We start from the raw sequence: 15,070 nt of genomic DNA, 5'->3' as shown, positions 1-15,070 counted from the left end.
GTAAAATAAGTTAGTTTTTAAGCTGAAACTAAACGCACACAAAGTCGTGTGAATTTTTGATATTTTATTTTGATAACACGGGATATGTAGGTGATGAATCTTCTCAAAGAAAAAGAAGTCTCTAACAGCCCCTCCACCAAAACTGAACATTTAACCAACAATCAGACCTGGTATCATGGTGATTTTTTAAATCATAACAGCTAGATTTATCCCCACATTCATTTTTTTGGATCTTTGCTTTTGTAATGTACGTATTCTGCCAAATTAAGTAGGCCACATGATTAAAACGAGACCAAAATCTTGTAGTCAATTGGTACCTACTGATATTCCCAATCAAGACGTCAAAAGTTCAAATGCCAATCGAATTATAAAAAACAAAAAAACATGATTATAATGACAGTTGACAAATCTTTTCAGCCATAGTTATTTCTCCCTGTGCAACATCTCCAGCACCATCTCTTAAAAGGGGTAATAATTCCATTGGCTAATAAGTACCCCACCTATAGCTGTGTTTTTCTGAGCCACCAATTATCCTGTGGAATTATCCTACTATAGCTGTGTTTTTCTGAGCCACCAATTTCCTGTGGAATTATCCTATAAGATTAAAAAAGAAATTTATGAGAGACAATATAGCATCATTGGACGATTAAAGAAAATTACAACCTTTCTGCTGTTTATTTTTATTTTTTTATAAAATATAAAAATTCTACTTCAGTCTAATCTAAGTGTATATATATGTGAAACTTTCTCTTGAAAACTTGAATTCCGACCTTTTTTCTCACATTTTATAAGCACTTATACTTATGGAGTGACTACTGCACTAAAAGTATGTGGTGGTATTATTGTTGCATTTTCAATCCCCCAACCATTGGATTAGGTGATAAAACTTTAAAAAAAAAAAAAAATATGTGGCTATATTCCAGTTAATAAATTTGAATCCTGCTTGGGGTGAAATTGTTCTCACTGTTAATGTTAACCTCAAGTGGCAAGACAGTACTTTCTATTATTATCTCTTTTTCTTTACCACTACAATCTTTGAAGACTCTCTGATCTCTGAAGATGCTGTCCTTGATTTGTAAATGGGTTATGGATCTTGTCCATGGGTGCCTATGGGGTAATTTTTAATTGACAATTTTAAAAAAGTTTTGATATTATTTTTATGAGAAATATAAAAAATTGTCAAAAAAATCAATTGTATTTTTTCTTTTTCCATAATTTTTTTTTTTAAAAAAATATTTCATAAGCCAATGCCATTACAGCATCATTAACATTTCCCCTTGTAAATTATAAATTAGCCCTTGGGTAGACACTGGTGAAAGTGGAATATTGGGACCTATATGTCAGTTAGTTGTTACAAACCTTGCAAATTTTATTTATTTATTTATTATTTTAATAATTCGATAGTTAAAGGAGAAGAGATTTAAATTCTAAACGTCTTCTTTGAAAATACTAGAACGTACTAGATGAGTTACAAAACTCTTGCTCCCTTGCAAAGAATAAAAAAAAATCCCCTTATCTATTTTGATGATGCCGTAAAAAACCACCAGTGAATCACACGAACCAATACCTGTACAACACAAAAAGAGAAGACCTAATAGAGAGCACTGGTGTGGTGCTGGCCAAGTACCATCCGAAGATCAAGTTAGAACTTCTCACAACTCTAGAGTGTTAGAGCTGATGGAAATTATGCGTATTTCAGTTTGTAAAAGTATTGGAGCTTTTATAGTAGAGGGTTGATATCTCTTCTTTGGTTTAAAAGTCTTTTTCTTATAGGAATCCTTATAAGCATATATTGCGGAATCCTTTCCTTGTAGGAGACTAACACTAAGCGTGAGGCACAAGATATTTCCTTATACATGCATGTGTGGAGGCCAAGTCAAGATCATGCCAGGACTGAGTATCTCCTTCAGCTTAATGTCATAAGCTTTCCATCTTAGTTGCTCAAGGTGTTCCCGTCAACCTCAAGGAAAGCCGTAGACTTCTTGCCTATGAGCACAAATGGGACCGAAGGGTTTTTGGGCGTTGCCTCATGCATTACAATTTTATCCTTGTCATATTTAATTTGAATCTTCCATTTTGGATAAGGGCATACAAACTATGACATTGATATGATATATATGGAAGAAGAAGAAAATATATCAAACAACGATAGGAGAGGAAACCAAAAAAAGAAGTCAGCTTACTGTCGAGAAATGAATAAAAAATCCCCTAATCTTTTGAATGTTCCATTTTATTCTCTATCTCTAGGAATATGTAAACTGAAAAGTATATTAAACCTAACATTAATAAACGAATGGAGGATTGTTATCACCATTTAATGTAAAAAAAAAAAAAAAAAAACTAAAGCTGATGTCTTGGGCCTTGACTAGGATGTTAGATGCCCTCAAATGCGTAGGCCTGGTCCATTTAATAGAGAGAGATAAGCAATAAAATTCCTGCATGACTCCATTAGAGTCGGAGAAAAAGAAGGCAGATCAATTGGTTCTGCCTATATATAAGTGCCTGTTTAAGTTAGGCAGACCAATAACTTTCTTCCAACGAATTTGATCACTTCTCTGATTATATCATCCACTCTGTGTCAATCATATGGGCCATGTCTGCACCAGCCATCACTACTTTATTAATCAGTCAGGCCTGTTAGGTCTAGTCAATCGCGTGGCCAGATTGCCCATGTGCAACCATGAACTCAGAAAAAGGACATGTATCTACTTATTAATTCAGTTGACAGTTGTGGCAGACTTTACACCACAAGCTATTTTCTGCCTCATTGCAATTACTCCTCTTTACTTCTTTATCGTCCTTCTTCAGACAAGAGGGGACCATGGCTGGGGCCTTGGTGAGAGAAGCAAATTGATTACAATCTTTGTACTCGTCCCTTTTATCATCCAAGTTAGATGAGATTATAAAGTCCATCCGATCGATATTGAAAACTTGTACACTGGAACTTAATATAGTTGAAGGGCTTTTGTTTTGTACGGTTTTGATTATATATATATATATATATATATAAATTAAACTCATATATAATTTTATTAAAATACAATAATTAAATGAATATTTTCTAACAACCTTGTAACTTAATTGGTTTGTACTTCGATCCTAGTGTTTCGAATAATAATAATTATCTGTCCACTTCATGTCATTTTTATCTACACTTAATACCCTAAAATGTCTCCCCATTTCTCCTTTCTTGTATGTGTGTGTTTGTTTTTATTAAAAAAAATTGTAATTGTTTCACATTACTTAAGAGGGTATGTTGTATGTAGAATAACTTATCCTATCTTCCCCAAAAAACCAATTTAGAACCCCAAAAGGATACTTTATATACTTTAACATATCATTTCATAACTTAACTTAAATCACATCTCTTATTTTTCACATCATAGCTAAAACTATTCATTTATTTATTCATTTCTATCAATTTAGCTGGCTTGTAAATTTTTTTAGGTTTAGCATCTTTGATGTAGCATTTTTGTTGTTGTTTGGAGTGCTAAAATAGAATTTTGGGAGTTTTATAATTCAAAAAAGTTGGAAACACCTTTTCCACATTTGTGTGTGGAATTGCTATCACAATTATTACTGCTTGATAAAATTATTAACCCGCACCATTGGTACCCATCTTCGTTAAAAACATTTGGGCAAAATTTTGGTTTTTAATTGGCATTCATTGTAATTAATTTCTATGCTAATCTCTATTTATAATAGAGAGTACTTTGGCTTCCAATAACATGATTTTCAGCCCCAGACTGTTTATAGAATTGTAAAAAAGAGATATTTAAGATTTTTAAGGTCGAACGGTGATAATGTTATAATTAATTTAATAAATACAAAATAATATAACATATTTGTAAAAGTGAGTAATTTTTATTAAAAAAAACAAAATATAGGGAAATTAAATAATTTTCAAGTACATTTTCACATCTTATATATAAAAAAATACAACACAAAAAAATAAAATAAAAGTATAATCACACTTAATCCTTCAAATATAAAAATATTACTTTTTTTAGAGTAAACAATGGTGCTTAAACAATAAGATAATTTTGATGTTTCACATACAATAATATTAAGTATATTAGTCACAATAAAATATTTATGATTTTAATTAATATCAAAATATATATTTTATAATCAGACTATTGGATTCTTTTTTAATATATCTAAGTTTTTGAAAGTTAAGTTAAAACTAATATGCTTTCATTTTAGTGAATAAGAACCTTAGTTGCCGTGGTGGTTAGCGTGTATGTATTTGTTTGAACCCTATCCGGTTCTCTAAAAATTGGACGGTTCACCCGTAGTTTGAGCGGTTCACGAACTTTAGTGTAATGTTCAGTTCTTGATGCTTAAAAAATCAGTCTTTGAGTTGGTTCACAGTTAACCCAGTCGAATTGGTCCGGTTTGGGATTGAAAACCATGACCAATAATGGAGAAGATATGGGCTTGTTTGGTTAAGAGAAAAAAGTGGAACATATGTTTTCAAATATTGACCTTGACTTGAATCGTGTTTGAACCATGTCCAGTTCTCTAAAAACCGGACTACTCTCCCACGATTTGAGCGGTTCACAGACTTTGGTGTAATGTCTAGTTTTTTATGCTTAAAAAACCAATTTTTGAGTCGGTTCACGATTAACCTGGTCGGATCGGGCGGTCCAGTTTGGGTTTGAAAACCATAGCCAATATTGGAGAAGGTATGGGCTTGTTTGGTTAAGAGAAAAAAGTAGTGTTTTCAGTATTCATTTTCACTTTTTTTTAAAAAAAAAGTGGATTTGAATACAAAAATGAATACAACTTTTCAGTGTTTTTGTTTTCTATGAATATGAATATGAATATAGTGACATATTTGTAAATACTGTGAAAACAAAAAGGTTATTATTTTTTTGACTGATGTGATGTGTGTGAGTGAGAAAAGTTTATTTAAAAAAAAGAAAAGAAACAATGACCAAACTTGGGTATGATGTATCTTATACCCAAATTATGTATTTAAAATAACTTACCAAACACTACCAATTGTGAAATAAAGTGTTTTTTCTATATTCAAATTCAGGATTTGAATATAGAATAAAATAAATAAAAAGTGGATACACTACTTTTTGAAACCAAACAAGCCCTATACCTCTTGCATGCGATATATACCAATGAAAAATATATTTTTCCCCAGTAATAAAGGGCTTGGGTATGATATTTTCACACTTAAATCAAGAAATTTTTTTTTTTCTCATGGTCCAGATCTTTCATGAGTAAGTTTGGCTTTTGCATATTTATGGTAGCTTACTTACATTGTGTTTATAAAAAAAATATAATTTCTAGTAATTTTTATATTAAATGTGTTACAAAAGAATAAAAACAAATTTATTTAAACAACTTTTTTTTTTTGAGAAGATTTATTTAAACAACCTAAAAGTAAAAAGAAACTGAGACATATATATATATATATATATATACTGGACTTTTATGTGGTTGGATACACTACTTTTTGAAACCAAACAAGCCTTATACCTCTTGCATGCGATATATACCAATGAAAAATATATTTTTCCCTAGTAATAAAGGGCTTGGGTATGATATTTTCACACTTAAATCAAGAATTTTTTTTTTCTCATGGTCCAGATCTTTCATGAGTAAGTTTGGCTTTTGCATATTTATGGTAGCTTACTTACATTGTGTTTATAAAAAAAATATAATTTCTAGTCATTTTTATATTAAATGTGTTACAAAAGAATAAAAACAAATTTATTTAAACAACTTTTTTTTTTGAGAAGATTTATTTAAACAACCTAAAAGTAAAATGAAACTGAGACATATATATATATATATACTGGACTTTTATGTGGTTTAGAAATACCCCTAAACCTTAGGTTTAATAGGGGGAAAAACTTGAGGACAAATTGGTAAAAATACATCTTCAACTTCACTTAAAATGCCTACAAAATAGGGCATTTTCCTACTAATTCATATCTTCAAAACAAACTTATCATATTTAAAAAAAAAAAAAAAATTATGACACCAAACAAAAAAAAAAGCCTCATTGCAGGCGTAAATCGCATGTGATGAGGCTAGTGTACACACACACACACATTTAAAAAAAATTATTTATTATTTTTTTATGGGACCAAATATTAACATTGCTTTTACATTAATAGTAACTTCTATCCTTATTAACCTTTGATTCTCAAAAAAAAAAAAAAAATCCTTATCTATAATAACAAGATTCCCGATTTGGTTTTCAACTTTTTACGTACTAAAATACCCCCACACAATTTCTTAAACTCTCTAAAATATCTCTATCATTTAATTAAATAATTTTAAATTAAAAAACACAAACTGGTTAAAAAAAAGTAATTAACTTTTTCTAAGTTTTAGATTTTTTTCTTTTATCTTCTCTATTCAGCCTAAAACTTAGGACACTATTTCTATTTTATTTTTAAATATTATTCCACGTTACCTTATCTATTTCTTAAAAAAAAAAAAAATACACGGGCTATTTATATATCACTTTTAAATATTATAACACTAATCCAAAAAACAAATAAATAAATAAAAAATTATTGCATGCACAAAATGCGTGTATTATGGAGTATCATGTACATGAAAAAGTCTAGAGACAATTTTTTCACTAAAACTCTCGCCACAACTCTTAAGTGGTCAATTGTGAGGGTCGGAATGGAAAAAAAACTGATAAATCCATGTGAACATGATAATCTTTTTTTTTTTAGAAACTGTGGACGTGATAGTTTTCTTCTATCCTTATTAACCGTTGATTCTCAAAAAAAAAAAAAAAAAAAAATCCTTATCTATAATAACAAGATTCCCGATTTGGTTTTCAACTTTCTACGTACTAAAATACCCCCACACAATTTCTTAAACTCTCTAAAATATCTCTATCATTTAGTTAAATAATTTTAAATTAAAAAACATAAACTGGTTAAAAAAGTAATTAACTTTTTCTAAGTTTTAGATTTTTTTCTTTTATCTTCTCCATTCAGCCTAAAACTTAGGACACTATTTCTATCTTATTTTTAAATATTATTCCACGTTACCTTATCTATTTCTTAAAAAAAAAAAAAAAAATACACGGGCTATTTATATATCATTTTTAAATATTATAACACTAATCCAAAAAACAAATAAATAAAAAAGAAAATTATTGCATGCGCAAAATGCGTGTATTATGGAGTATCATGTACATGAAAAAGTCTAGAGACAATTTTTTCACTAAAACTCTCGCCACAACTCTTAAGTGGTCAATTGTGAGGGTCGGAATGGAAAAAAAACTGATAAATCCATGTGAACATGATAATTTTTTTTTTTTTTTAGAAACTGTGGACGTGATAATCCACCGTTCATAATTAACTAAAAATTGTGGTCATAGTAGAACTGGGCACATATTATCAACTGTATTTGCAACTGGACCATAATTACATGCAAGAAAAAATTAAAATAGAGGATGGTGACATACCAACCAATACTCACGCATAATAAAAGGCCTTAACTTTTGGTTGGATGTAAATAGAAATAATAAAGCTAGATAGGTCAAGTGCTCAACTGTTAAGGATAAGATAAGCCACGACTCTAAATACAAATTCAAACTGACACTTCTAACTTCACTTTAACTGATACTTTTTGAGGTTCAAATCCCGTGCTCCCAATTATCAAAATATAGTAAGCTTTTTGTTTATAGCAGCTTCCATCTACACACCTGTTAACAAATGCCGTATTAGGTAATGACCTCCCTGTGTCAGTTTAGCTTTTGGTTATGTGGTAAGGCTATCATCTTAAGCCACGTCCCAACATAGCAACTTATTTCTAAGCATTTTTTGGACCACTCTTTGCACATATCTCTTCAGTTTTTAAATAATATTACACACATTTTTACATTCAAAAAAACATTATACGCATTTTTACATACTTTTTCATCTATACATATTTCCGAAAAATGTTACCAAACGGCCTCTAAATTACAAGAATTTTAAGGTTGGTTTGAATACTGTTTATTGCTGAAAATTGAAAACACTATAGCAAAATAATTTTTAAATGTGTGAATAGTACTATGAGACCTATTTTTAAATTTATTTTTTTGAAAAAAAGTATTTACGGGCCCCGAAAACAATACACAGAACCCACAAAAAACGCTAGACGCGCAAAAATGCTGGATGTGGCCGCTATCCAAACATTACTTAGTATAGTTATTTTTAAGTAAGATTTTTCCATTTTTAATTTTAAAAATTTTCTTTTTGTGTAAGAAATGTAATAGGTGCTATCAAAAAACTTCTATAATTTCTTTTTGTGTAAGAAATTGTAACTGGTGCTATCAAAAAACTTCTATAAGCAATAAATGCATTTGGAAAAGAATTAGACTACTCATTTTATATAACTTTAGATCTTTTAATCAAAGTATATTCGTCTATTTCTAAAAGCTCTTTATAACTTGTAGTTTTGATAATAAATCTATACCACAAAAAATTTCACCTAAATGTTTATTTTTTTACTAGTAACAAATTTCTTAAGAGATCCTTTTTTAGATTCAATTAATTCTTCTATTCTCCTTTTTTTTTTTTCTTTTTTTTTTCTTTTTTTAAGTATGCATATTCATATTTTTTATGATGGTACCCGTGAATCTCATTTGTGGTTTTATGCAAAAAAACCTACCATTACATGAGAGGATGATGTGTTTGGGATAAAGTTGGTTTTTTATTTTTTGGGCTCGAGCCTGGGGGGAGCGTGGGTAGCTTAGCTGCCTAGGGCAAGGCAATGGAAAACTTTGAATTAATAATTAGAGTAAGACATTTCTTTTATTTGAGTATATGCACGGCCTCTCATAAATTTAAAGTTCTTTTATTTTTTGCCAAAGAGGATGGTGTGCATTTAGAATTTACTGTTCTTGTACTATTTTATATTATGGTTTAGCTTTAGTCCAGTGTTTAGTGCATTGAATCAAGTAGGATCCTGTTATGTGTCCAGATATTGCCATGTGATAACATCCCATCAAGTCCAGTGCACAGAAAGCACTGGACCTAAGCCTCTCCCTTTATATTATGAGTTATGGAAATTTGTATGATTTTTTTGTAAAAATGTTTTTTTTTTTTAATTATTATTAGTAAGTTGTGAGCATCTTAATCTAGGATTTAATATACTCGGCAACGCTTGTAAACAAATCTCCACATATGTTTTTTGCCATATTTCTGTTTTGATTTGGTAATTATATATAAGTCAAAGTGCCTAACCAACTTATTTTTGAGACAATTTTTTACCACTGTTAAGAGCATCCATCAACCAATTTCACATAGTTAGATATACAATTTGCGAAATTGTAAATTAGTTGATGGCAGCTGTGGTATTTACCTAGGGAAAAATATAAAAAGTGATAAGTCGGCAAATGACCATTTTTTTAAATAGTTGTGCAATCGTTGGGGTAGGAGGAATTTGAAGTTTAAACCCTAGTCTTCTCGATCCATTGGAATACCAAGAAGTATTAACTAATTTACAAGACTCTTGGTAGCTAAGGACCCCTTAGAATAGAGGAATGGAAGGACCATAGATGTGGAAACTATGCTTTCATTTTTAGTTGGTGTATGTACTATCATTTGAATCATTTCTTACTGTTTAGTGTTTAGTTGGACTTTAAGTTAAGAAAATTTCAAAAACTCATTAATTTTATTACAAAGAGTTTACAAATTGACATGGTAATGAATGTAATTTATAATACTATATAATAATATAATTCTTAATCACTTTTTTGTTTTGTGTTTGAAAGTTCACACATTAACTTATAAGTTTTATATAATAAAATTTAAAATATATAGTAAAATCAATGAAAGTGGAAGCAATAAAATTGTAGAGTGAGCTATGTGTTTTAAGCCAAGTTCTTATTTTATATACCAACTAGGTTTCGAGCAGCCACTAGCTTTTCACTTTAGAAATAAAAAATGTTCTCCAAAAAAAAAAAAAAAAAAAAACTCAAGTAATAAAAATTATTTTGTCACATTTTAGGTGTTCCACTTTATGCTTTACTAATCACAACTTGCAACATATTATTTTCTTTCCTTATAAAACACTCAAAGTTAAAAATGTAAAATAAAATAAAATAAAATTTATTAGACACACGACATACTACAAGTGGCCTCGAAAGGTTATTTTTTTATTATAAAATTTTTGGAACCAAATATTTAGCATTATGTATCAATTGAACATTCTTCTCAAAAAAAAAAAAAAAAAAAATCCAATCAAACACTCATTTCTTTCTTTATTAATAGTAATTAGCTTTTATTTCTCTTTTTTTTTTTTTTTTAAAGGAGCATTTTATTTATAAAATATCCAAGTTCACACATAGATTTGTAAGGTTTATATTAAAATAGGGTAAATTACAAATTATATCCCTAAAGTTTGGGGATGATTGGATTTTACATTCTAAAGTTTCAAATTTTGGATTTTACCTTCCAACATTTTTGGGATGTTTGGATTTTACACCCTGACGTTTTAAAATTTGGATTTTAGTTCTTATATTTTAGGGGTGTTTGGATTTTACCCCCTAAAATTTGGGGGGTGTTTGCATTTTACACTCTAAAGTTTTATAATTTTGGGGTGTAAAATTCAAACACTCACAAACTTTAGAGAGTAAAATCCAAATTCTGAAACTTTATGGTATAAAATTCAAACACCCCAAATTTCAAGGGGTAAAATCCAACTTCTGAAGTAATCCAATCACCTCCAAACTTTAGGGGTGCAATTTGTGATTTATCCTATTAAAATATTACTAATATTACTCTTCTGTTTATAGAGTAAAATCAATGAAAATGGAAGTAATAAAATTATCGAATGAGCTATGCGTTTTAAGCCAAGTTATTATTTTGTATACCAACTAAGTTATTCTTTATTCGCAGTCATTTCTTTAAAAAAAAAAAAAAATGACATTAGCAGTCATTGGCCTTTCTCTTTAGAAATAAAAATCACTTGTCCCATTTAAGTGTTTTAGTTTATGCTCTATTAATCATAGCGTGCAACATAATCTTTTTTACATATCCAATCAATCATCCATTTCTTTATTTATTAATAGTAAGATTTTTGACTCTAAATAAAAAAATAGTAAAATTTTTGTTTATCAAAAAATAAGTATTGAAATTTTTTTTACATGAAAAGTGTTAAATTCATAACATTTTCACAACAGTTTATAGGCAGTATTTTGTTACTAGTAATAGTCAATAACAATCTATTACTTAGAATTTTTCATAAAAATATTGTATACATAACATTTCTCTTATGGTATAGCGACTTCTATTTATATGCTTGGTAACAAATGTGGTATAAGGTAATGGCTTTTCCGTGTTAGTTCATCTTTTGGTTATGCCATAGTGGTATTTCCATAGGCCACGTCCCTACATACCAACTTATTTGTTATTTTTCAGAATTTTAGGACCAATGTTGTTGCACAATTATAGATTACAAGAACACATACAACTTTGGTATTTTATTTATTTATATATTTATTGAATTAGCTGGGGTGGTAAAAAAACCAAAGAAGTAGACACAAAAAGAATGGGAAAAGATGATATAGAGAATAGGTTGGGCACCGGTATCAATGTTGAAATGGAGGAGACGAGGTGCAATTGGAAATGGGGAGACTTTGCTTTTTGTTGGTGTGTTTTTCTTTTCTTTTTTCTTTTCATGATTCTTCCACCAATCTCAATAATGTCTACAAAAGAAGCGGAATATATCGGCCCACCATTGGACATATTCAAGACCAAGGGTTTTGTGATTTTTTTGGCTCTCACTGTCCTCGTTTGTTTAGTACTTTGCTTGAATTCATCTAGGCAAAGAAGGAAGCAAATGAAGACTGTCCTTCTAGAAGACGGCGTTTTATGTGCGTCCGATCCTCTACGTCCTATCTTGCAATAATTATCTTATGCATATGATGTTGTATTGTTTCTCTCCTAGATATGTGAGCTCCGCAATATACAAGATTAAGAACTTAATATGTTGAACGTTTCGTACAAAAAAACCTACCCTTATGTGAGAAGAAGGCATGTTTGTCAAGCATAATTAATTGGTTTTTTATTATAAGGTTGGTTTAATTAATGATTAGACAGGTTTTTTCATCTGATTATATGTACTACCTCTCATTATGTTAATGCTTCATTGTTTTTCGTTTTTATTTTTTGAGGATTGTTAGCTAGTTTCGTCTTGCCCCAGGCTTAGATTGTATTTGGAACTCCTCCCAAAAGCACCACTTTTGGATGAATGGGAATTCTTCATTCACAAAGCAATAAAGACATTTCAGATGTTTAGGAAAACATTTGTGCACATTCATGGCAGATTTAACAGTCACAAGATTGCCAGGAGGTACAGAGTTGACATGGCCAATATTATGGAAATTTTCGTATGAAGGATTTCTAGCCTTCATTAGGTCATACTTTATACTTCTTTGTATAGGGAATGTTCAAAGGGTCAGGCTTCCAACCTTGGCCTTATAAGTTACATCTAAAGGTCTAGCTGTAGTCAATGATGTCTTCATCACAGCTAGAAATGAATGTGGTTTATGTGGAAAATAGAATAGAATTCACTTGGACTTTGTAATTCTTGAGCAAAGGATGGTCTAGTGCTGGCTCTTTATTATTGATGTCTATTTTGGATGAACACTTTGTTTATTTGCTGAAAGTTTATTAAAATATAGTTGTACTGAGTAAAAATGAGGTTTTAAAAAGTTGTACATAAACAATTAAACTAAAATAAAATGTTAAATTTATCTGAAAATAAAAAAAAAAATGTAAAAAAAAAAAATGTTTGACAAAATATTTGGTTGATAATGTCAAGTTCCTTGTCTAGCTTCTCAAATTAAGACTTGCTATGATCAATTCTAGATTTTTAGTGAGTGTTATCGTTCTTGAAACCATATTAGGATAAACCCACAACCAAAAACGGTGCAAAGCTTTGTTAACTAGATAGCTGTCCTCGCTTAAATAAATCAATCTGATATATTACAAGTCTTTCACTTTCCTAAATGTCTTAATTACATGGGGTTGGTTCAAAACTAAGTTTAAACGTGTCTGTTTTATAATAATTGCTATTTTTATAATTAAGACAAAACATTAATTAGTTTTTAATGTAGACAAATTTGATCTCTAACTCTTTCACTTGATGACAAAAAAGTTTACTACTTAAACAAATTGGAAGTTGGAACCCACAAAATTTCGAAAAATTATATTATATTTCGGGTGTATATGCCATCTCTCTTACAGCAGTTGGGTCTCACACAGTTGTGAGACCTAGTTGTTGTGAGAGAGATGGTATATGTGGGATCCAATTATTGTGAGAGAAATGACATATATACCCGAAACATGATATACTAAAATTTCATGTGGTTTGATCATTCAATAATACACATGGCCGGAGCCACTTTCAATGTTGCCTTGGGGGGGTTTAATGTTGGGGCCCCAAATGAAAGTTTCTCAACCAAAATCTTGAAGTTAGCCCATAGGCCCCCAACGAATGAATTTGTGGGTTGGCCCAGTATTATTGAAAATAGCTGCGGTCTGGGGAGTGTTGCGGTATTTTACTTAATTGGTTTTTTTCTTCTTCTTAAATTAATTATTATTATTATTATTATTATTATTATTATTATTATTTTATATATATGTAGGATTCATGGAATTGAGAAGTAATATCGAACTATTATTATGTTTTTATTGGAAAAATTACAATTTTATCTTCATGTAGTTTGGTCTTATCATAATTTAATTTACAACTTTCAATGACTACATTTGAAATGCCAACAATTTGGGCTAAACGTAATCGATAGGGTTTTGTTACTGAATGAACATTTTTTCACATATGTGGAATATGTGACCTCTTATTGATTTCATTTTGATCCAACCTTTTAGAGGTCAAAATGTAATAACTAAAACAATTGTGGGACTAAATTTCAATATAGCTAGTCAAACCGAAAGGGGCTAAATTATAATTTACCCAAATGGAAAATTCAAAAGAAATTTATTCCACAAAATAAAAAAATCTTTTAATTTGGATGGAAGTAGGGATGGCAATGGGGCGGGGCGGGGCGGGGCAGGGCGGGGTTGAAGGATGGGGTATTTGTTCCCGCCTCGCATGGTTTTGTCTTGCCCCGTCCTCGTCCCGTCCCACCCTACATGACGAGAAAAACTTTTTCACCCCATTCCTGCCCCTTGGGGCCCCGCCTCACTTCGTAAAATTCTACTTTTTGTTAATTTGCCCTACAACTAGTACAATTTTTTTAATGAAACCTATTTCATTAATAAAAATATAATTGAAATTACAACAAAATTTATCCCATCAAATCAAATCAATTTTTAGAAAAAATTGAATAATATATCTTAGTGTTTAACAAGACAATCATAATATATATATATATATATATCTCATAGTATAACACATAACAAAATAAAGGCAGAGAACCACATTGGGTAGAATAAAATAAACTAATATCGATATGTTTGTTTAAATAGTAGGGTTTTAGGGTATAAAAAATTTACAATTATAACCTTTAGCAACGAGGGGCAGGGACAGGGAGGGGTAGGGTGGGGTGGGTCTAAAAAGTTTAAACCCATCCTCATCTCGTCCCGTGGTGTAGGGCTAAAATCTTGCCCCATCCCCGACTCATCACCTTTGTGGGGCGGGGAAAACCTGCAATGGGCGAAGCTGGGAAGGGCGGGTTAAGCGGGGCAGGGAAAAATTGCCATCCCTAGATGGAAGCCCAATGATTTCATTTTGATCCAAATTAAGAGGTCAAAACTATAAATTGAACGTTTTATTTCTAATTCATTATAAGACTAAATCATTTTAGGGAATTTTTTTTTTCCTTTTTATTATTATTTTAAGAGACCCCTTATTGTTTTTGTAAACTCTAAACCTTTCTCATTGGAGTTTAACATTTTTTTTTTTTTTTTGTTGCATATGTTTAAATTTTTTGATAATTCATGAATTTGAGAACCACATTGATTCCATTTAGAATGTATTTTATTCACATTTGATAGCTAATTTAATAATTTATATTGAAAATAAAATTATTAAGAATGTAAACTATAAACCTTTCTTATTGGAGTTT

The sequence above is a fragment of the Quercus suber genome, unplaced genomic scaffold, assembly GCF_002906115.3.
Source record: "Quercus suber isolate HL8 unplaced genomic scaffold, Cork oak 2.0 scaffold_400, whole genome shotgun sequence".
NCBI lineage: Eukaryota > Viridiplantae > Streptophyta > Magnoliopsida > Fagales > Fagaceae > Quercus > Quercus suber.
This window is presented reverse-complemented; position numbering follows the sequence as displayed.